Source organism: Mustela nigripes, chromosome 8 (assembly GCF_022355385.1).
Source record: "Mustela nigripes isolate SB6536 chromosome 8, MUSNIG.SB6536, whole genome shotgun sequence".
Classification (NCBI taxonomy): Eukaryota; Metazoa; Chordata; class Mammalia; order Carnivora; family Mustelidae; genus Mustela; species Mustela nigripes.
In genome coordinates, this window is record NC_081564.1 from 46,151,863 (window position 1) to 46,174,515 (window position 22,653).

At 40.4% G+C, this 22,653-nt stretch overlaps 1 protein-coding gene across 5 annotated transcripts in view; it reads right to left on the reverse strand.

Annotated features, from left to right (window-relative positions):
• Positions 1-22,653, reverse strand: part of ZNF521 (zinc finger protein 521) — a 277,394-nt gene that overhangs the window by 252,905 nt on the left and 1,836 nt on the right. The window lies entirely within an intron of this gene.

Sequence of the window (22,653 nt, forward strand, 5' to 3'; positions counted from 1 at the left end):
GTATTACTATAAAAACTTCTGGCAGCCAGTACACAGTGCAGGCCTTCGGTCCTTCTTGCAGGAGATACAAAGGAGGCTTTTCCTGATGAATTCCAAGCACGAAGCTCTACCTTACAAACCCGAGTCAGTTTTTACGAGAGTGGCAGAAACACAGGATTCTGAAGATGATGTAAATATGAATGCAAGACGATTACTTAACAACGAAGATTGGCAAGAGATGAATGAACCCAAAATACTCCACTTATACACGCACGCAAACTTAAAACATGACCATTTCCTAACAGTCTGCTCTCTGGTCATAGCCAGCTTTTCACCAAATTAAACAACCATGGCATGAATTACTCAATCTTAAATCAAGCCACACGATGCCAGTAAGTTCAAGAAATCGCCAACTAAAAAGTGCATACTGCCTAAAAAAAAAAAACCCAAAAAACAGAAACAGATACTTCTTGGCTGCACTGGGATGACCGTGACCTCCTGGATCTTAATTACCCAAAACTATGAAAAAAAGTAAACGTTCAAGAAAAAGTGGGCCCAACACTACACTACTAGTGGGCTAGTAAAAATACGCTGTTTTTGTCACTTGAGAAAGCTGCCTCTGTTTTCTTCTAAAGACTTTGTCTAAAAATTAAGAGAGCATTAAAACTTGGTGTCTCCTTCTCAGAAACTCTGCGATAAATAAGTAAACAAATAATTGATACAAATGCAACTCCCACTCAAGTCCCCCAAATCACTACAAATGATGGAATCAAATAATCACCAACCGTCTAATGTTGTTTTTAAAGTTCACATCTGTACGTACAGCTAGCTCTATGGTTTACTGGCATGGTTGGAAGCCCCATGCCTAAAAAGAAAAACCAAATGTTCTCTGTTTAAGGCAAACCATGTCCAGAATCATTCCTTGGGTATAAGCAGGTTCAAACTACATTCACTGAGGTATCTTGACACTTTTTAAGAACAGAGGAAAAGTTACCTTCAGGCTACAAAGAGTTAAACAGGGAACAGAAAGCCTTCCTAGTTTTCAAAAACCAAAGGGCGGGATCATTATTTTGTGCTTTCTGGGCTCTAGCTATGCATTCTAACTTGAAATCCCATAAGATGAAAACAGATTTAGGGAGAATAAATCGCACACTGTTATAAAATGGCAAGCAGGCTGTAATGAAGGAATGTAGCATTGCCAGACTGTGCAGCCGTCTGGCCCACCCACGCCTGCTGGTCTGCTGCCTCGTTTTTTTTTCCTTCTACTGTCAAGAAAAGGTAAACAAACAAAACAAAACAAAAACAAAAGAAACCAGTGCGGTAGCCAAGGATGCACACCCAAAACCCAGTCCTCAGCCAGGCAGGACAGCACCGGCCAGCACCAGCACCTGTCAGGCACCAACAGGTCTGAAGAGCTCATGCGGCCAAGGAGAAAAATATGCTTTTTACTTTTCCTGCAACATTTATTTGCAACCACTCTATTCTCGGAAAGTTATTAAATTGCCTTACATTAAAAAAAAAAAAAACCTTTTATGTATGTACTTGCTCTTTCTTTTGTCTATAAAATCTTCCCAGACAGAAAGAATGATCTCTCTATTAAACAAAATCACGCTGTTGAATTTAGAATTTCCGCGGTGTTGCTTGATTGTTCTACAGGTCTATCGAGGTCCTTGAAGACCAAAGAGAAATATCACAGATGCACTATAATCAAGGAGAACATGCCAAACATGAATTTATTACAACTCTTCTATCTACAATGGAATCCCTTGCAGGAAAATGCTAAGTGGGGGAAAATTCACCTTGGGAGAGGTTAAAAACAACAACATCAACACACACACACACACACACACACACACAGAACCATATACACACTCCTCGGAACCAAAAAAAACTTTCTCCCCTTCTGATCAGAATCCTACTCCAATTTCCACTTCTTCCTCCACTTCACCCCTCTTTATCCTGAACATACAATTTAGATGAAAGCAATTTGAGCACTACAACTTTCATAAAGAGTGTTTATCAATGCACTCCTGCCTTAAAGTCATTCAACTTTCAAATTGAATTACAATGGCTGCCTTGTCACACCTTCAGCAAATGACTGTTTACTAAGCACTGATGCTCAGCGAGAGGCATTTGGCTAAGGCCCTGGAGATGTAAAGCCTGAGACCTGGTCCTGGTCCCAAGGAGCCTGCAAGCTGCCGCAGAGTTTCCCAACTGGCAGGTCAAGAGCGGGTCTGGTCAGGTGTTGCGGGATTCTCTCATTCAGTCCTGGAAGCGGTCACGTCCAGCTTGGGATGATGGCACTGTGGTCCTCTTGCCTTCCCATTTACCGGAGTGCGTCATTCGAAACTTAGCATTTTTCTGCATCTGCCTTGATGTGAGAGGGCTGGCAAGCATGAGTGCAGGCGTGGGGGAGGGAGGATTTACAGATGAGTAAATCCATGAGTGCAGAAGGTGGGGTAAGTACTCAGAGAGGCCCAGAGACCAGGGCATTTAAATCACATAGGGCAGAGCAGGAAATTTTTACCTAAAGAAGAGCAGCTTGGACTAAGTTTGAAAGGATGGGTAGCCCTGGGGACAAGTAGAAAATGGCTCTCCAAACAAAGGAAACATTGGTAAAGGCACACAGAGGCATAAAACCACACGATGCCTTCCAGGAAGTACAAGTTTTTCTGTGCTAATGAAATGAGGGGTGCTGCACCGAGTGGGGGTAGGGGGGAGCCTTGGCAGAGAAGAGGATGGAAAAGCCGCTAGATCACGAAGGAACTACTGTGAGCTAAATGTTCACGTGCTAACCTCAGAACCAGGGGAAGTCACGGGAGGACAGAAGGAGAGAGGGGCTGGATCTCGCTTCCGTTTTAGAAAGATGCCCCACTGGAAATGCAGAGGGTAGGTTGTTAGGGTACCAGATCTGGAAGCAGGGAAACCAGTCTGAAGGCTATGACCTGAGGCAGGAAAGGAGGGAATAGAGTGCAAACAGTCCATGGCAGGGGGGAAAAAAGGCACAGGAGTCACTACAGAGACAGGACTGTACACTGTGTGTAGCCATAAGAAAGCGAGGAGCTGGCTTATGACTTCCAGGTACAGGCTGTAGGAGAGCCATTCCTGGAGATGGTCTTGGTTTTAAAACAGGTGTATTAATCGAGGTTAATGGCTTACTTTTTCTCACTGTGTTCACACCCAGAGTTTGCCTTTTATCCATAATCCCACCAAAGCCATAACTGGAGAGAGACTGGCCAGAAATATCACAATCCCACCAGCTAACTTTTTAATCCAGTGCAAGAGATTTGCAGGGGTCCCTATGACACCTGTGGGGATTCAGGCCTTCGGTGAGATTCCCTTTACTTTAGTCACATTTCGAACATACACACAGCCAAGGGAAAACAAATCCAAAATTTGACTAAAAACAGAAACAACGATTGATTCTAACGTCTCTTTTTTTCAGAAATACTGTAAAACGTTTCTTCGGACAACTACAATCACCAATGAAACATACTTGAACCTAGGAGCTAGACATTTGGATGTTTGGGAAAGGGTCTGCTTATTTCCTCCTTAAATGTAGCAAATAAGCTGTAGCTTAGAAACATTCACTCCACCCCAGCCAAAGAAAACCTGGGGCAAAAAGCCTTTGTATTCCAGACATCATACTCCCTGATACTTCTACCAACTGTTCTTATTACTTTAGCTATTTTAGATAACACCAATCCAATTGTAACAGTATTTCTGAATTCCACACTTAAAGTTAATGGTCTCAACAATTACTGAAACCCTGGCTTAGGGAGAAAGTGTTTTGTTTTGAACAAGAAACACTCGCTTGTCGCAATGTAGCAGTGCTCATCTTTACGTTTTGAGAGGAAAATTCACAAAATTAACATTCACAAAAATCAATCCAATTCTATCACTCAATTCTCTTGATTAGTGACTTTGCTTTTTCTTTTCTTTTTCTTTTTTTAATTTGGGAAGGTCCTCTTCTAAATTTTAAATGTTGTATTTGAAAGACCAGGACAACTGGATTTGTCTCGAGATTGTGAATTAAAGACAAAATTTGGGGACTTGAATAATAAATCGTATTAAATGCACTCATATCATCCAGGAATATGAAAATTTTGTTGTTGATGTTGTTTTTCTCTCTTCCCTATAGCAGCTCTTATTGGTTCTCAAATTGGGGAATCCAACTGTAATTACAATAAAGTAGAAAATGCTTTGAAAACAAATTATTTAAATTTTTTTTAAATTTTCTTTTAAAATTTTCTTTCTGAGTTGAAAGTGGAAGGCCCACTTTCTAAGAAGTGATCCCATTCAGGAAGATAAGAAAGAGGTTTCTAAACCACTGCATTGGTACCATGATGGCTCCGTGAAAGAACAAAAAGGATAAAAGAGAAAAATCCTACCAAATAGATACATGTTTGTATAATGAAAGATCAGAGCAAAATGTGGGGCTATGATTTATGACTTATGAGCTATTACAAAATACAAGAAAATTTATGTATAATTGGAAAAAAAGAAATTCATTCTGTTCTCCTCTAGTTGAGCTAATAAATTTCAAAATACATGCAACCCTAAATGTCTACGGTTCCTTTGACCTGATAAACAAAACAAGAAAAGCAACACAACCAAAAATAAACTATAAAAATAGATCATTATTGAATGAATACCATTTCTGCAAGACTTCCCTTAATGAATATGACACAAAGGAAATATAACAGCATCATTTTTAACTTTTTAACTGAACTCTTCATTTCTTAGAACACAATTCCTTAAGTTTCTATATGTGTTTAATTAATGTTTTTCTTTAGTTTTAACTCAATCTTTCCAAAAACCAGATTTTAAAAATGCATTTTTCCCTACAGAATGACAACCTTGCCAAATGTGCATTCAATCTGCATGTATCTGCAGACAAGTAATAAAGACACCAATGCCATTAGCATAATCAATACACAATTTACAGAGCTACCCAGATAGAACTGAAAGTGAACGTGTATGCCATTATTAGTAACTATAAATTAATAGTCATTTGTGGAAATATGTTCCCACTTATATTGTTTCAATCCTGACCTGTCAAGGTAATGTGAGCATATATTAAATATATGTATATTGTAACATGTGTATTGTAATATGTATATATGTAGATACAGCATTTATGTTATATATAAACATACTTTAAATGAGGATATATTATCAGATAATCTCCAAATATGTATGAAGTGAATTAACTAAATCAATCAATCATTAAGGAGAATGGCTGATAAATAAGCACCCATATTTAGTCATTTTGCTTTTTCACCATGTGATTTAATAAGCAAATACACATATATCTGTGTGTGCATATATGTGTGTGTGTGTGTGCATATGTATATATATATATACACATTTCGCAAACATAATTTTCAGTAAATACACATGGGGAAGTAGCATGCATGTTCTCAGATGGTGAACTAGGAGGGCCATATCTCATCCTATTTTCTGAAAAGCGTAACAAGGGATCTAATGAAATCAATTCTACTACTGCTGCTTTTAATTTTAAAAAATCCAATGCTTTTGAAACTTCCTTTTCAGCCAACACAATCCAAAAAAAAAAAAAAAAAAGTAAGTGCCAACTCTGAAATGCCATACAGAAGACATCAGAATTAAAGTCATTTTTTTCGGGAATGGTGATGTGTCATGCCCAAGTCCTTCCACAGATGACACCAATGTCCCACCAGTCCTTGGGGCAGCCCATCCCCAACAGTTATGTCCATCTCTTCATAGCACAAAGAAAATTTGTGCAAAAAAGGTAGCATATTTCAAAGAAAACAGACATTGCTTAAAGAAGGTAACGTACCAGCTGGAAATCGGAATTTGCTTCTCCACACAGTGTATTTGAACAGCTAATGCGATGTTACCAGGAGCCTATTCAACCCCAAGTCAGATCCACTGCTATAATTTTGCAGGCACAACCATCCCTCATTTTCCCCTATCACTCAGATCAGTGGGCTCCACCTTAGCTAATCTCCTGAACTTTGAGTCAAAGTATCCCAAGGAAGACCTTTGAAGGTCTACTCAGCTTCTGGGAGGATGTCTTTCTGCTGAGATTTTACCAGCAATGGGAAAACACTCCTGGATCTCTTGCACCAGCACCCCAGCACCACCTCCTCTCCAAGACCTCCCAGATCAGCTTTCTGAGGCATGCAATGCTTTTATCAGCAGCCAAAGCCTTTAATCACACAATTAGGGATTTGTCAGGTTTCCACTGCTTTTAATTCTCTTTCAGGTATAACTGACTAATAATTTTTTTTTCTTGTAGAAGTAACTTTCTCTGGGGAGGTGGAATAGGGGAGGGAACTGAGGTCTAGATGTTTAAGAAAAAGGGAACAGCAGAGGAGAAATGTGGGGGCCAGAGGATTAATTATGTCCACCTCCTGATTTGGCTTAAGGTTGGTCCTGGCCTCTCCTATTTGAAAATTGTGAGACTGAAGACTGTCCATTTTCAAGTCCAGAAGTCTACATTCTTTTTCTACGTCAGCCATGCTTATTGGAGGAGCCTCACTTTCCTCACCTATAAAATGGGAATAATAATAACCGACGTAAGATGCACTTCAGATCAAATGAAACAAATACACAGCCTTTTCGGGAACATTAAAGAGATTCCCAAATGCAAACTATTTGCCATAAATAGTGAGCTCACATCCATTGCCCACCTTTTATTGTAGAGAATGGTTCCTAAAAGTTTAATACAAAAATTCACACAGTTTCTCCCAGGCTGTCTCCAGAAGGGGAAATACGTTCTGCAGGACACAAAAAGCCTGCAGAACTGTATCACCCTTCAGGACTTTGCAGAACAGGGAAACAGGATAAAACGTGCATTCTTCCTCAACTGCCCCATGAATTTCTTCCATAATAAAAGGCTACGACTAGTTACTAACTTGCTTATAGCCAGATACATGTTGGGTACCTTACTTTTGTTACCTGATACAACAATCTTTTTTTTTTTTTTAAGATTTTATTTATTTATTTGACAGAGATCACAAATAGGCAGAGAGGCAGGCGGGGGTGGGGGAAGGAAGGGGGGCGGTGCGGGGAAGCAGGCTTCCTACCAAACAGAAAGCCCAAGGTGAGGCTCGATTCCAGGATGCTGGGATTATGACCTGAGCTGAAGGCAGAGGCTTTAACCCACTGAGCCACCCAGGCGCCCCTGATACAACAATCTTGTGCAGTAGATTCTTGCCATTTTATTGGTAAGAAAAATGAGGGTTACAAAGGTTCAGCAAGATGCAGGATTCAAACACAGGCCTGTCGGGCACTGGGTCCCTAGGGTCAACTTACTGGATCATGTTGGTTGTAGCCCCAGGACCAAAAGCCTGAGACCCTGACAGCTAAAACTTGAGTACAGAAGGTCATCTCCCAGAGCAGTGAGGCCCAGATTTGGGCTCTTATAAGAGTCAGGGAAAGTCACTTTTCCTTCCACAGTTCAGAATGTGCATACCTGGGAATGGCAATTCATAAAACTAGAAATCAAGAGACTAGGATTCTCCCCTCTTTGCATCATGATGTCCTAGGGTGACTTGGAATGAGGCACTAATGCTTTTGGGTCTGGATCTCGGAGGCAACGGGGAGATGGGGGCACTAAATCTTGACCCCTCGGAACTCTCTACACCTTGCTTGCTCCTTAACTCTTCCCTGAGACTCTCAGGCCAAACAAAACACCCTTCCTAACACATCTTCTAGAACATCTATTTTAAATGATCTCGAAGTGGAATTTCTTTTGTCACTCACTATCCATTGAAGGATATTCCACTCATTAAAAGTGGCCTCGTACAATCCTCTTGACTCTCTCCACTCTGATTTTCATTACTATTTCTCTCACTTCATTTAGCATTAAGGTTGAAGGGAAAAAAATATAAATGGCTATGAGAAAGTCATCTGATTGGATATATTAAGGTTTTAGGCTTGGTCCGAATAGAAAGGCAACTTTAAGACAGTGACAATTTCATGACAATAAAAAGAGACAATAGCAGCCACAGAGAGGACAGCAGACGGACGGACGAGTGTGCAGGTCAACCAGCGGCCGGTGGCTGGGTTTCTCCAGCCCGAAGGGACCCCTGGAGCCCAGCAACCCTGAAGTGGGGATAGGAAGATTTCATGAACTAAACGCAGTAGAGCTAGTGGCCGAACGAGCCAGGGGAGGCCACGGAAATAAAAATAAAGCAAAATGAACCATTAGGATTTACCGCAGAATAGAATGGAGGAGAAGTTAAAAGGAAAGAAATTTCCGACGATCTGCCCCCAAATAAGGGGCATTTTTGATTTCACATAAAATGAAAACCGTGGCTAGCCCCAGCCAGACGCGGACTGGTAGTTAACAGCAGTGACAGTCCTGGGTCCTCCGTCCATCTTCACACTCTGTACTCGCAAGTGCTTCCAGACAACACTGGATTCCACTCTGAAGGCTTGAAGAAAATGCTTCTAGATAAATGTGCTGATGAGTATGGTGATGTAGAAAAGCATCCCCTTGTTTGGCTAATTCCTATGTAAACGCAAACCTAGATTTACCTTTTTAATTTAAGGATTATTAATAAATCTACTATGATTAAACCTTCATAATGATACGTGAATTATTTGTCTCTAGTTCCTCTCCCAAGAACAATTAGCCTACCTTGGTAAATTAGCATTGGCCCTTTTGCAAAGAACCTCAAAAACACAGACCTGACTTACCAAAAAAGATGGCAGAGGCTCTAAAATTAATTAGCTCCACTTTATGTTTCCATTATCTTTTAATTGGAATTTCTACAGGAATTTTTCTTTCATTACTCTGTCTACATTGACAATGTATAAAATGCGTTGGAACCAGGCACTAATTCGGCCATTGTGAAGGGGCTAGCCATGACACTGAACCTAGCAAAGACATCTGCAAAGAACCCACCCAAGACAGGCCTCTGAAAAGGCTGTGTGCAGCTCCACAGAAATCCCTACTCCTAAACCACACCAAAAAAGAATTTTTTAGAACAGAAAATAGTTGTATACCATGGGAGGAAGAACTTCCTCGCAAGACAGAAAACCTTCGAGACTAAGAGTAAAAATCATTGTCTAGGTACTTCTTATTTGCCAGACATTATTCTAAGCGCTGACATGAATTAACTCTCAATTCTCATAAAAACTCTATAAATTAGATACTACTATTACCCTCACTTACAGATAGAGAAACTATCATCCAAAGTGATATCATCACTTGCCCAAGGTCAACCAGACTAGAATTTCAATCCAGGGTAGTCTGGCTTAACAGCCATGATCTTAACCACCATATATACTGACCCACTAACTCAATGTTTGCTGAGCACCTACTACATTTCTAGAAATGTGGTTTCGCACTGGGGAAACAGGTGGGAGGGGACTAGACAAGACCCTGCAGCCAGTTTAATGGGACAGACAAAACTAAAAACTAATAAGAATGATCAGAAAAGGGAAAAAAAAAAAAAGCTTTCTATGTCAGACACAGAATCTGTTACTTACAAGGGAAGGCACTGACAAAACTGAAAATAAATAATTTTAAACTTCTGTACGACAAAAGAAAAAAAAAATTACCACACACAAAGTCAAAATGAGGAACTATCTGCAACACTTAAGTCAAAGGAGTAATTTTATTAAGATGAGCTGCTTTCAAACCAATGACAAAAGAGCCAAGGAAATACAAAGACAATTCACAGAAAAATAAATACAAATGATGTATAAACATAGGAAAGGATGCTCATGATTATAGAAATGCTAATTAAAATGTCAATGAAATACCAGTTTGCTTGTTTCACAAGTCACATTAGTAAAGATAAAGTATTTAAACACAGATCCTCTCCATCCCTGCTGCTAACAGCGGTGTGAACTGGAATTACCTCTGTGGAGGGCACACTGGCAAGATCCATCAAAATGTGACTTACATGTTCCCTTTACCTCACAATCCCATTTTGGGGAATTTATCCCATTCATAAAATCATACATGTCAGCAAGAATGTGTATATGCTTATCGAAGCAACATCTGTAAATAGTAAATCAAGCAAACAAGTAAATAAAGAGAAAGAAGCTGATGGCCATCAGTCGGGCAAGGGCAGATTGATGGAATATCATGGCGTGGATAGTACAGTGTTATTAGAATAAAAGAGATAGTACACTGTTATTAGAATAAAAGAGAGGTCCTCACAGTTGGTATGGAGGGGCTGCTAGGAAATATATTTAGGGAAGGAGCATGGAGACCTCTCTCACTTGTGTTGGGGAAGGAAAGATATCCAAACTTACCTGCTCACAGACTGCTGTTTGGGGACTTCGTGAATAATACTATTATGAATCCAAAGAACAGAAAATGTCTAAAAAATGTGAGTTAAAAAGTTTGGGTAGGTAGATTACTTTTTTACGATCTTCCAGTTTTCTCTGTGTAAGTTTTCAATTATAGAATGTACTATACAGAAGATACAAGTACAGAATCAGATTGCTGATGTACTGTCATATTCTAGTGTTTACTGAACTCCTTGATGTGGAAATTGTGCTAAGAATTTGCAAAGATCGTAAGCAGAAACATATTGCACAGTTTGAATACATTTTCTTAAGTATCTACAAGGCAAAATGGGGGAGAGTTGTTAAATTGTCTTATGATACCAAAATGAGTGAGTTTATCCAGTATTTAGACAACATTATGAGAACGAAAAGAAATCCAGATGTTTGCAAGAATAAGTAGATCTAATGATGAAAAAAAACTCAACAGATGTAGTTAGGGTAGTTTACTTAAGAGTGGAAAAACAAAGGATGGCCTGAACTTAAACACAAGTTAGCCAAATGCAAATTATATAAAAGAGATGACACTTGTATGAATTAAAAGCATACTCTTGCTGCAAAACCAAGTACTGGCTAGAGTTAAACAACATCATGAGGGAAACAAAGAATCATCTCAGTAAGTCTTCAGACTGAGAGCTTCATGAAACCCACATGCAACGGGGTCTGACTTGTTCCTACTATATCCTTAGTACCTGACACATAATCAATGCTCAACTAGAAATTCCTACAGAATGCATGACCTTGTTTAATAGCATTCCAAAACATATTAAACTTGGGGCACCTGGGTTGCTCAGTGGGTTAGGGGTCTGCCTTCAGCTCAGGTCATGATCTCAGGGTCCTGGGATCGAATCTCCTAGTCAGGGCTCCATGCTCAGCAGGGAGTCTCCGACCCCTTTTTATGCTTCCTCCCCTCCAATAAATAAATAAAATCTTAAAAAAAAAAATTAAACTTGATCTCCCTGATATAAGGAAGTGGAGATGCAACATGGGGAGTTAAGGGGGTAGGAGAAGAATGAATGAAACAAGATGGGATTGGGAGGGAGACAAACCATAAGTGACTCTTAATCTCACAAAACAAACTGAGGGTTGCTGGGGGGAGGAGCTTTGGGAGGGGGGTGGGGTTATGGGCATCGGGGACGGTATGTGCTATGGTGAGTGCTGTGAAGTGTGTAAACCTGGCGATTCACAGACCTGTACCCCTGAGGATAAAAATACATTATATGTTTATAAAAAATCAAAAATAAATTAATTAAACTTCAGATTTGGTTGGAAAGTGCTTCCTCTGTGATCCTCTCCTGACCTCCCTGATATTGGTGAAATGTTCACATAACACCCAGTGCTTTCCTTCCACATGATGGTAAATTATTAGTATCTATTTAATTGTCCATCTAATGTGCTTCCACTGCTTGGTTGTAAGTCCTTCATAACATCCCCAACTCTGAGCACTTCTAGACTGGTAAAAGATGAACATGCAGTCAATATTTGTTGATGAAACAAATGACTGAATTACTACAGTTGTTTGTTTACCATCTAGATTTACGCAATTAAGGATTCAAGAAAAGAAACAGCCCTCGGGAGCCTGGGTGGCTCAGTGGGTTAAGCGTCTGCCCTAGGTTCAGGTCATGATCCCAGGGTCCTGGGATCGAGTCCGGATCCTGGGATCAAGTCCCAAGCAGGGAGCCTGCTCCTTCCTCTCCCCTCCCCCCACCATGATCAATCTCTCTCTCTCCTCTCTCTCTCTCTCACTATCTCTCTGGCTCTCAAATAAATAAAACCTGAAAGGAAAGAAGGAAGGAAGGAAGGGAGGGAGAAAGGAAGAAAGAAAGAGCAAGCCTTGATCTCAGAAGACTTCTCAACAAGTCAGAAAACCAATTTAGTGCTATGATTTCTGTGGTATGTGATGTATAGAGGGAATAATAAAGAGAAGAGTCATTTTAACTCGGGTGGGTCAGGAAAACCCTTAAGAAATGAAAATAATATTCGAATCTTTATTATTGTACAAAACTGACTTGTGAATTCACGGTCTACGCCTAGAGGAAATGCAACATGAAGCCGTGAAAATCATGAAAAGGTTTGGGCCATGCTGCTATATGAAAATGGTACCAACATCTGGGCAAATGGATGAACATGAATTGAAGATGACTAGCCAACAGAAGTCAAACTAAATTAAAATGCTGTCCTTAAAGCAACACACTTTGACCTTGGCTCAAACATTTGTACTGCTGCAGGTTCATACCCATCCCACTGCAAACATCTAGGCAAACAGAGTTGGTCACTCACTCATACATACATACGCATGATGTCTAGTCCAAAGTGGCTATGGCTTTTAGAGTTGCTCCCAGTGAGACATGACAATCCCCTAGTGAGGTGGCCCTAGGCTCTCATCTAGAAACTGCCGATTGCTGTATGGAAATTCCAAAACTTGGATAGAGTCAGATTCCTTATAAAAGTCCTGAGGATGGTTCAGTGCATGATATACATGTTCTTCTCTATCAGCTCCCTAAACAGGGGTCTGGACAAGAAATCATAGGGGAAAGTAAGACCATCGAACCTCTGTTGCTTGGTTTTGTTCCATCAGCTGCAATGCAATCAAGTTCACAACTTAAAAAGCATGCCTGCCCCATTAATATGAATTATTGATCAACTTGCCAGAATTACAATTTCTCAGTATGGGAATTCTACGATATTAGAGATAGAAGGGAATCAAAAGTCATCAACCCATTCATTCCTTCAGCAAGAAACAAAGTGAAGTGCTCGGAAGTTTATGGAGCACCAGGTATGAAGTATGAGTCAGGCACCTAGCTGAGCACTCTCTGACTCAGGGACACAGAGGCAAACAGGAGAGCTGGGGAGCCATCCCAGGGGTCAGCCAGCCCATCGCACTCAGACTGGGTTTAAATATGCAGATCAGCAAGGATAAAAAACAGTTACATTTAACAGGAGCTATAAAATGGTGTTATTATCTTGTAATGGTTTTATTTTGAAGATTAAAAATTTGGTATAATGATGCAATACTTATGTAAATGACCTATATGATTTTGGAGGAGGCAAAAGGGATTTCATGTTGATCATCTTTTTCTTCGGTCAGTTACACTCCACCATCACCGTTCATTCAACACTCACATCTTTGAACATGAAGACCATCAAGACACCCAATATCATTATCTCTAAATTGTCTTATGCTTAAGATCTATGATTCTGTCAAAGTTTATTTCAAAGCATTCACTTGTCTCCCATGGGAGAGATAGTCAAACCTGCACTATGACTTTTCAATATAAACTTGTTTCATTCCTTAGGGTTCCACTCCTGAATATTTAATGGAATGAGTTCCTTGTGACTGGTTTCACCTCAATTTTATATGGCGGGGATTTCTAACTGAAGTTTGGTGTTGCTGAGTTTTTTTTTTTTTTTAATATCAGCATATTAGCATCATATACACTCTCTAAGAGCCTTCAATTATCTTAAAGGATGACATAAATCTTTGACTTTTTTAAACGATGAACTTTAATACCACACGATTAACTTTCAAAAATGGTATCCAGATTTTTTAGGAGGAGTAAAAGATACTGCTAAATCAATGACCTAAATCCAAAAGAGACGGGAATATTCTATAGATTGTGTTTACTGGTTTCAGTTCAAGTGAACGTATTTATCTTCTAATTACAAGAGGAAACACTGCTCACTATTCTTAAAAATTAAAGCTCACCAACTTTTGGTGCCAAAAATGTTTTGAAACTCATTTGATCTAACTTTTTTAACTGACTTAATTTGCTGAGAAAGGGAATATATCATATACATGAGTCCTTTTCTCCTCATTTGCTTTGCTTCCTTCCCTAAATTAAAAAGCAATGGAAGATATTTAAAATCTCATTTAGTTTCCTAGACCATAAGCTTTTGAAGAGCAAGGCTTCTGTCTGCTTGGTTCACAACCTAATTCTCAGAACTTAGCACAAGGCCAGGAACAAAATAAGCACCAGGGGAAAACAAAAACAAAAACAAAAAAAACCCTTGTTAAATAATGAAATGAGCCCCCTCATTTTACAGAGAGGAAATCCGAATCCTAGAGAACAGAGGTTAAGTGGCTTGCCAAAAAATGTGCAGACAGAACATCAGAACTCGCCCCCTTGCCCTTCCTACTCTCCAACCATCTCCCTACTAGTACTAGTATCCAAGTCATGATACTTATGACCATAACGGTTTCTGTTTTTACTCTGCTCTTTCCAGGAATTAATGTGCACTCTCTTGAGCCCACAGTTTGTTTGTTTTTTTAACCCTTGCCTCTGCGAACAGTCCATCTTACTTTTCATACAGTACACTGACAGCCCCTACCACCCTCCATAACGCACACAGCAACTTCAGACTCCATAGATGAGCCAATGGACAAAACATTCCAATGAACTCATGAGAGCACAACCTCCCAGCCAACAGCTCTGTGTTGGCTTCACTGCGCCTTAGTGAAGCGTTCTTTCTGAATACTTAATTGCCTTATTTTAATGTATAAAAATAAGAAAAGACAGAAGTGTGATACCAGTGAGGGAAAACATATGTCTGATAAACTCAAAACAACCGAGACAAGCTAAGTCATTAGGAATGAGAAAAGTAATTACTATTTAGTCTTACTCATCCACTTATGAGACCTAATCTGGTTTTACCGTGAAGAAAAATAGTATTAGAGGACACGTATGAAATGCTAGAAGTTGTTTCTAAAAATCAATATAGAGTTTAAAACGCTGCCACGTATGTTAGATTCCTGGACACGGTGCCCTCCCCACCACCCCCACAGAATGGTGATCTATCATTCACCTTACAGACTCCTCACTTGCCATGTCTTCCCAAGGCTATTCTGTATGAATCCATGGGAATGTCTGTACCCAAAAATGAGAGCCATGGATCTCCTTCGTTCCCATCAAACTCCCAATGGGTTTCCCTCTTGAGATATCTCTCACAGTACACTGAGGGGATAAGAAACTTTGGAAGAAGCCAGCCATGAGACAGAAAGGAGTGGTGGTAATAAAAATAGTGAAGTAATGACGCTCAATGGTAAAGTGATTTTAATTTCTAAAAGGAAATTATATTCCTTACAATGATACCATTGTCTATTAGACCAAATCCAATTCAATCCAATTTTTCCCTTAAACACTCATATGGATTTGCTGAGCAAAACGCATGTCAAGTAGAACATTAAAGTATATTTGTGTGTATGCGCCTACCACGTATGTGTCTATCTCCTACTGAGTTGTGATAACTGAGGCACTGAAATCTTTTGTTTTAAAATATGTAACAAAATGTTTCTTGTAACCCAAATACTAAAATATGATTCCGACCAGCTGCTCTATTATGAAAATAAATATTCTGAATGTCAGTCACTTGACCACATTCAGCTTGAGAGGTAGGCTCGTAAATGAATAGTATATGCTTTCCAAACCAAATCGTCTGCTTTTGAAAACAAGACTTAAAATGCTCAATACATTCTCAACACAGATACACAGGTGAATGACACATTTACATACGGGGTTTTCCTTTCAGGATTTTAAAAATCATTTGCTATCCTATGAAAGGAACATATATGGTGTCCAACAGTAATAATTTTTAGGTGTATATACATTTATCTTTTTTTTTTCAATCCCCTAAGAAGTGGGAGTTTCTAGACAGTCATATTTGAATCCAGAATTTTTTATGACCGAATTATAAACCTCTACAATCAGACATCTAGAGTAGAAATGCCTACTGTAGTGTGTGCTGCTATAATAATGATACCCCCAAGATCAGCCCAGTGCTTGTAGCGGTGGCAGAGTCCCCAGGCAGCTGGATAACTACTGCCTGATCATTATCCCTCCTAAAACCGAAGCTACTGAAGTTTTAAAGAATTCGTATCTTACTGAATTTCTTTCATCTCTAATAATTACTAAACTGGCATAATTACTTATACTAGAGGTGGAATGTGATGCATGCTAAAAGCCCAAGCTGCCTAAAATTAAAATTTAAAAAAAAAAAAAAAAAAGGCACGATTCTACTTAGTTTTCAAAGATTTATCTTGTGTCAGGCTTTTATGCCAAGAGTTGCATAATTATTTAAACCATTTAAAAGCTTTCCTTACACTATTTGATTAATACTATAACAGAGCTATTTAAATTTACTAATGTTAACTTTAATGTTTAAGTTTTAATTGCATTATAATAACGTTTCGGAACGTGTTTTAAATCAGACAAGGACACTTACACTACAACAAAAAAGGTACGCAGTCTCAACTAGGGTAACTCATAATCCCCAAACAAAAAACAGGAACGTATTTCATATTTAACTGAAATGGGATTAGAAAGTTGCACACATCCCCTCCACAGAACGAACTTTAACCTTTGACAGCACAACAGTTGTCAGTGGAGAAAAAAATTCAATACATCTGGGAAAATACTTAGCCAGAGGTTTGACTTGGAATATCAGCCTTCGTATCAAAATTTCATTCAATTCAAAAGCATTCTTTAATGTATTACCTAATGACAACATTTACATTTTTAACAATCCATAGGGCTACTAAAATATGCAAGTGTTCCAAGTCTTAAAATTTTTTGCTCTCTTAAAAATAACTAAAAACTCAACATGGTATCTATTAAACCTCGCCCTAAATAATGTATTCTATGGCAACCAAATTATGACATTAAAACCAGCAACGTGAATTCTGTCAGATGAATTCATAAAGCACAGCAAAAGGGAAAACAGAACTTTCATAAAATTCTTAATTGATCTTGGTAGAATTGCTCTTTTCTACTATCAAGACCTCTTTCTCCTTACCGCATGGTTTTACATCAAAATGAAAACTCAAGCAAGTATACTTAATAGTACATTTCAACTTATGTTAACAAGAATTTCACAAGAATTCACCAGACTAGTCAATTCTCACAGGCTTTCTTTAAAAATAAGAGGAGGAGAGCAAATATATGTTCTTATATTATATAGGAACATATATGTTCCTATATGATGGAAAGAAATCTCTTACAAACTTGCTGGAAGACTCACAAGGACCCAAAAAAAGTAAGTAAAAAGAAGTACAATTACTGGCAGCAAAAAGTTGAAAAATGCTGTCATCACTATTGGATGTCACTGCTGTCAATAATGACAATGGATTTAAGGGATATGGGAATATCCTGGCAAAACAAAAAAGAAAACATTATTAACAGCTTGCTTTATACAAAGCTGCTAATCTCAAATCCCTTTGTAATTTCATTTCTGCATGTATGCTTTTATGTTCAATATCCTATTTTTTGCCCTTTTTTGGCTGGATAAATAAAAGCCAACAATCCATTCAGGCATCAAACAGATGTTTTTGTTTTTAAGGCCAAGTGGAATCTTACGAATTTGTGTGCCCTCCCTTTAAGAAGATGCTGCCAGAGCTGCTAAAAATCGTGAAATCCGGCGTTTTGGAAAAGACTCACTGGACCATCAGTTCTGGAACTTTGACTAGCACTCGTGGGATTCTTGCCAACTATAATTGCTGTTTTTGTTTATGTCGGATTGTCTACTGATTGGACTGTAATCAATTTAATGGCTTCAACATCTAGTCGGTATAATTTAGAGGTGGTAGAGGGAAGAAACAGTCACTGCTTGATAGATGAACAGAAGACCAAGTGCAACTGTCTGAAGGGGGTATGGATGTCAAACACTGAGCTTCTGCAGTGTTTCCAATAATCAGGCTTTTCTAGCATCTAAATCCAAAAGTAAACGCATACACTGCTATATGTCGCACCATCAGAGCATTCTGTCCTCATGATCACACGAAAAAGAATATATAGATATAGATAATATAGATCTCTTCTTAATAATTTCTAACACTCACCTTAGGTTAAAATCTAGTTGTTAAAAAAGAGCCATGCTTAGCTTATCTAAAAAGAATTTTGAGGGAAAAGCTGCAGAGTTTTAATTAAAAGCAAACTATGATACTGTCTTAACGCAACTGTCTTTTCCCATAAAATTCAGGGCTTTTTTTTTTTTTTTTCTTACTATGGCATCACTTCCAAAACCCAAACTGAATCTCTAGTGGTAAGGTTTTTTTTTTTTTTAAGAACTAAAACACATGGAGTATAAGAGAACCACACTTTTTAAAAATATATATATTTCACCTGTCTACCTATAAGAAAATATATTTTGTCTTTGAAAAACAAGGGGAAATGTGTTTAAATAAGAACTGGAGAGTTTAACATTTCTATGCAGTTTAGGGGCTAGTACAAGCTCCCTGAGATTTTTTTTTTTTTTTTAACACCTACAATTTTGAAAGCCTTTCAAATAGATAGGTTTTCTGACTTTCAAAAGATTATGGACTTAAAACCCACTGCCTTTTCATTCAAACTCTGTAGTTTACATTTCTTCTTTAAATTGAGGGCTACATTTTTGCCACTTCATTATATTTCTAATAAATTACTTCTTTTTAAAAAAAGCATTATAAGTACAAAAGAAGGTAAATGGGAAAAAGGAAAAAGGTCAAACATTAAGTGTGATAACTTCAAAATGTGCCAAGTTACAAAGGGTTAGCTACTGTGACAGCCAAGTTAAACAAGGTACTTTGGGGGCTCACTTTCTCTCTGGTTCCCACCATTTCTCTTTAGAGACCCCTGGTACAGGTTTATGAACACCTGAGGGTCCAGATATCCTAATTGTGTCTTGTGTTTAACTTGGCCATTTAAATGTCTAAGTGCTCCCCTCTCTCCTTCCAGCTTTATAACTTGGCTCTTGCTGAATATATCACACCTTCATGTAGAGGACCACTTTTTCCTTCTTATAGTGCTTTCTGGAGTAAATTTCAAAAAAAAAAAAAAAAAGAGAGAGAGAGAGAGAGAGAGAGAGAAAGAAAGAAAGACCCCATTTTTATCTGGTAAAATGGCCGGAAAACTTCCATCAGAGAAGCACCACAAGAAACAGACTAAAGAGCCAGCAAGAAAAATAGAAATAGGTCACAACTGACCAATTTGATGCACTGATTTGCTGCCTTGAAAAACGTGCTGCCAGCAGAACTATGTTCTGTCAGGTGATCTACTCAGATACCAGGTCTCCTCTCAGGAATTGAGATAGATATCCAAATCACACAAATGGGATAGAAGGGGCGACTCGTTTAATTGTCTGACCACCCTCGCCTCCAAGGACCAGCTGTAACTCTCTTTCATTGAACAGAAAGGGTTATTCTTAAGATTTCGTAGCATAAGGACAGAGTAAGTTTCACGACTTGGTGGCCTAAGAGACTTTGGATCCTAGAGCTTTGAGAGGTGGAGGGGTAAAAGACTTGCATGTTTCAAAATATATTTCACAGTTTCCACAAATACGAAAATGAATCTTTTCAGTGTTGAACGGTTTCAGTGCATTTCAGGACAGGTCAGGAGACCAAGCAGGGCATAACCCTGCTGTATCCAGAAATCTGGCACCCACTCTCAGGAGGTGGGTTATTAGGACAATTGCATTAAAGTTTGCTACAAACGGAAAACCCTAATTTTTAAGCAAATCTAATTCTTCATTTAAAATACTCAATTTATGAGAATACACGAAATAAATGCAATTCTTGGTAGAACTTCCTGGTAGACCTTATTTTTAAGCATTCGGTTGAAAACAAAAACTCCAAACTTAACTGTCATATTGTTTTAATGTTTTTACCTGCCTTATGTAAACTACTCCCCTGAGATATAAGTTGCAAATTATGATCTCAAAAGTGACAGCCATATCAGAAATATCTTTTAAACCTTGTTTGTTAAAGAAATAGTAGGGATTTAGGAGACAAGTTGGAAACCGAATGCAGAACTTCATGTTTTCTTTAAAAGGGTACATTGCATTTTCATGGTTTCCAATGCCTCCTCCAAGTTGGTAGAAAGTAATCTGCGTGGTTTTGAAACACTGTCACTCATCTACTAGAATGAGAATTTTTATTTTAGTGATCAAACTACTAATCAGTTCTTCATAGAAGAAGAAGATTCGAATCAAGTCTGCCTTTTCTATTCCTGCTGGTAGCAAAGTGTTGCTTCTTGCTTATTATTATGGTGATACCAGAATATCTGTCATAATAACACCTCCCTGACTTCTCTATGATCCAAGTGTGACCTTCCAAACAATATAATGTACAGAAATCACACACTCAGAAGATTCCTAAAGCACGGTTGTTGTTGTTGTTTAAAAAGGCGACCCTTCCAGGAGAAATGAAAATAGTGAAGAAAAGGCAAGAAATTTAACAAGAGGCCACCTAGCATGCCATCCTACTTCTCCAAAACCGCTACTAATTTCATAATTATTCATCTGACAAGGCTCATCTAAGTATGTATTTTTCCAGGTAAAGAAAACACGCGGATTCTTTAGTAAGGACCGTACTATTTTTATTCCTGTCTTCAGCTTCTCACCCCCAAAGCTCAGCCAGCCCACCTGAGGCCATTCGCTGATTTGGGAGTCATCCAAGCAGCTGATAGAGGAGAGCACCACTGTGTTCCATGCCCACACAGAAAATGGAAGCTGAATCTTTGTTTTTAATGTAAATATTTTATTCAGAGCTTGGCAGTAGAATCAGAAGCTGTGTCTTCATGGAGAAGATATTTGAATATTTTTGCAATATGATAATATAACAAAAGAATAAATTGTCCTCTTTATTCATTTCCCATCGCCTTTTTTTTTTTCTTTTTTGCTTATTAACCCAAGAACTGCCTAGGTCTTGGTCCCAGGTATTTTGTAAATCGACTTATCCAAGACTGTCCCTGCGAATACCGTCAACTGAAGGCTTCACTTACTGCCCAGAAAATCTTAGGTGCCTGAGAATGAATCCTCTTTAGGAAACACGGGGGAAGCATGCACCCACAACCAACAGAGCTTCAACTATGAATTAATTCCAAAGGCAGGTGAACTGAACGCTCAGAGGCTGCGGAGAAGCCCAACCACCCCTTGTGCAAACTTCAGGAAACTTTTTTAAAAAATAAAAAGCCTCCCCAATTGCTGAGGGTTCAGGAGCCTCTTTGCAACCCTTTACACGGGACCGACACCGAGCGCTGTCCTATCAAACTCGAAAGTTGTTCTCGCCAAGAGACTAGGAAGAGGTTTGTCCTGGTCCTTCGCTCAGCGTGACTTTTAAGGAAGTAGAGTCTCACGGCAAGTTCCCCGGACGCGAGCGTCGTCCACGGTTACCCTGACACCCGCGCACGCCCGTGGCGTTTATTTTTTCACTACCGGCGCTGGAATCTTTCAGGCCGTGGGTCTAGGTTTTCCCAGAAAATGTGTGGCCCACGTGAATGTAAATCACCACAAAAAACTGTGTCAAGACACATGTCAGAGATTCAGCTCGCTTTCAAACTAAAACTTCTGTGCTTCGGGGAAAAAAAGGAGAGCGTTCCAATCTGCGAGGCCCTCCCTCCCCCACCCCGTCCCTTCCCAGGAGAAGAAAGGGCTTTGTGTGTGCGGTGAGGGCTCCGTTAATCGAGTTCATAAATACACATCGGCCGGGGGCCGGGAAGGCGTGGGCCGCCCGGCTCCCCCCCACCCCCGCCCCGGGCCGCCGGCAGCCTCGGGAGACCGAGTGGCAGTACCAGGGGCAACTGGGCGCCGGAGCCCGGGCCGCCGAGGAGGAAGAGGATGCTGCGCCGCCGGGGACCAGAGGGCGGGGCCCGGCCGCGCGGACCTCGGCGGGACCCTTCAGGCCCGGGCGGGCGCACAAGCCGCCCTTTGTCCTCCGCCTCCGGGGACGCAAGGGCCTCCGCCGCCTCCAGCTGTCGCCCCCCACGCCCTCGCCCCGATTCCTTGCCGGGCCTGCCCGCTCCTCCTCCGGTCCTCGCGCTCCGCCGCTCGCCCTCCCCGCTGTCGGCCTTGGAGCGCAGGACCTCCCGGCTCCCCGCGGCCGCCAGACCCCGGTTTCCCCGGGGGGGGGGGGAGGCTCGGAAGGTGGAGGAGGAGGAGGAGGAGGCCAAGGAGGAGGAGGAGGCCGCCACGTGACTCTCCTCGCCACATTCCACCACAGCCACCAGATCAATAACTTCAGTGTCCCCCGCCCCCCACTCCGCTGCCACAGCCCGCCACCGAGCCCCCCCCAAATCCCACTACTCGTAACCCTCAAACTTCCTTCTCCAACGGGGACGACAGAGAGCTGGACCCCATCGCGCAAAGCGAAAGACCAAAGGGGGCGGCAGGGAGGAGTAGGGGCGAGGGGGTGGTGAACTTTCTCGGAAGGGCCAGGAGGGGAACTCGGGCGGGAGCGGGGAGCCGGGCCCGGGCCCGGGGCGCCCGCAGGCCGGCTCCCCGCGATTGTTTACACGGGCTGCGCGCGGAGGCGAACCCGAGCCGGGCGCGGGCGGTGAGGAGGCGGCGGCCGTTGTGTCCTCGCCCAGGCGCGGCCAAGACCCCGGACCACGTTTTTAATGAGCAGAAGCTGCTCCC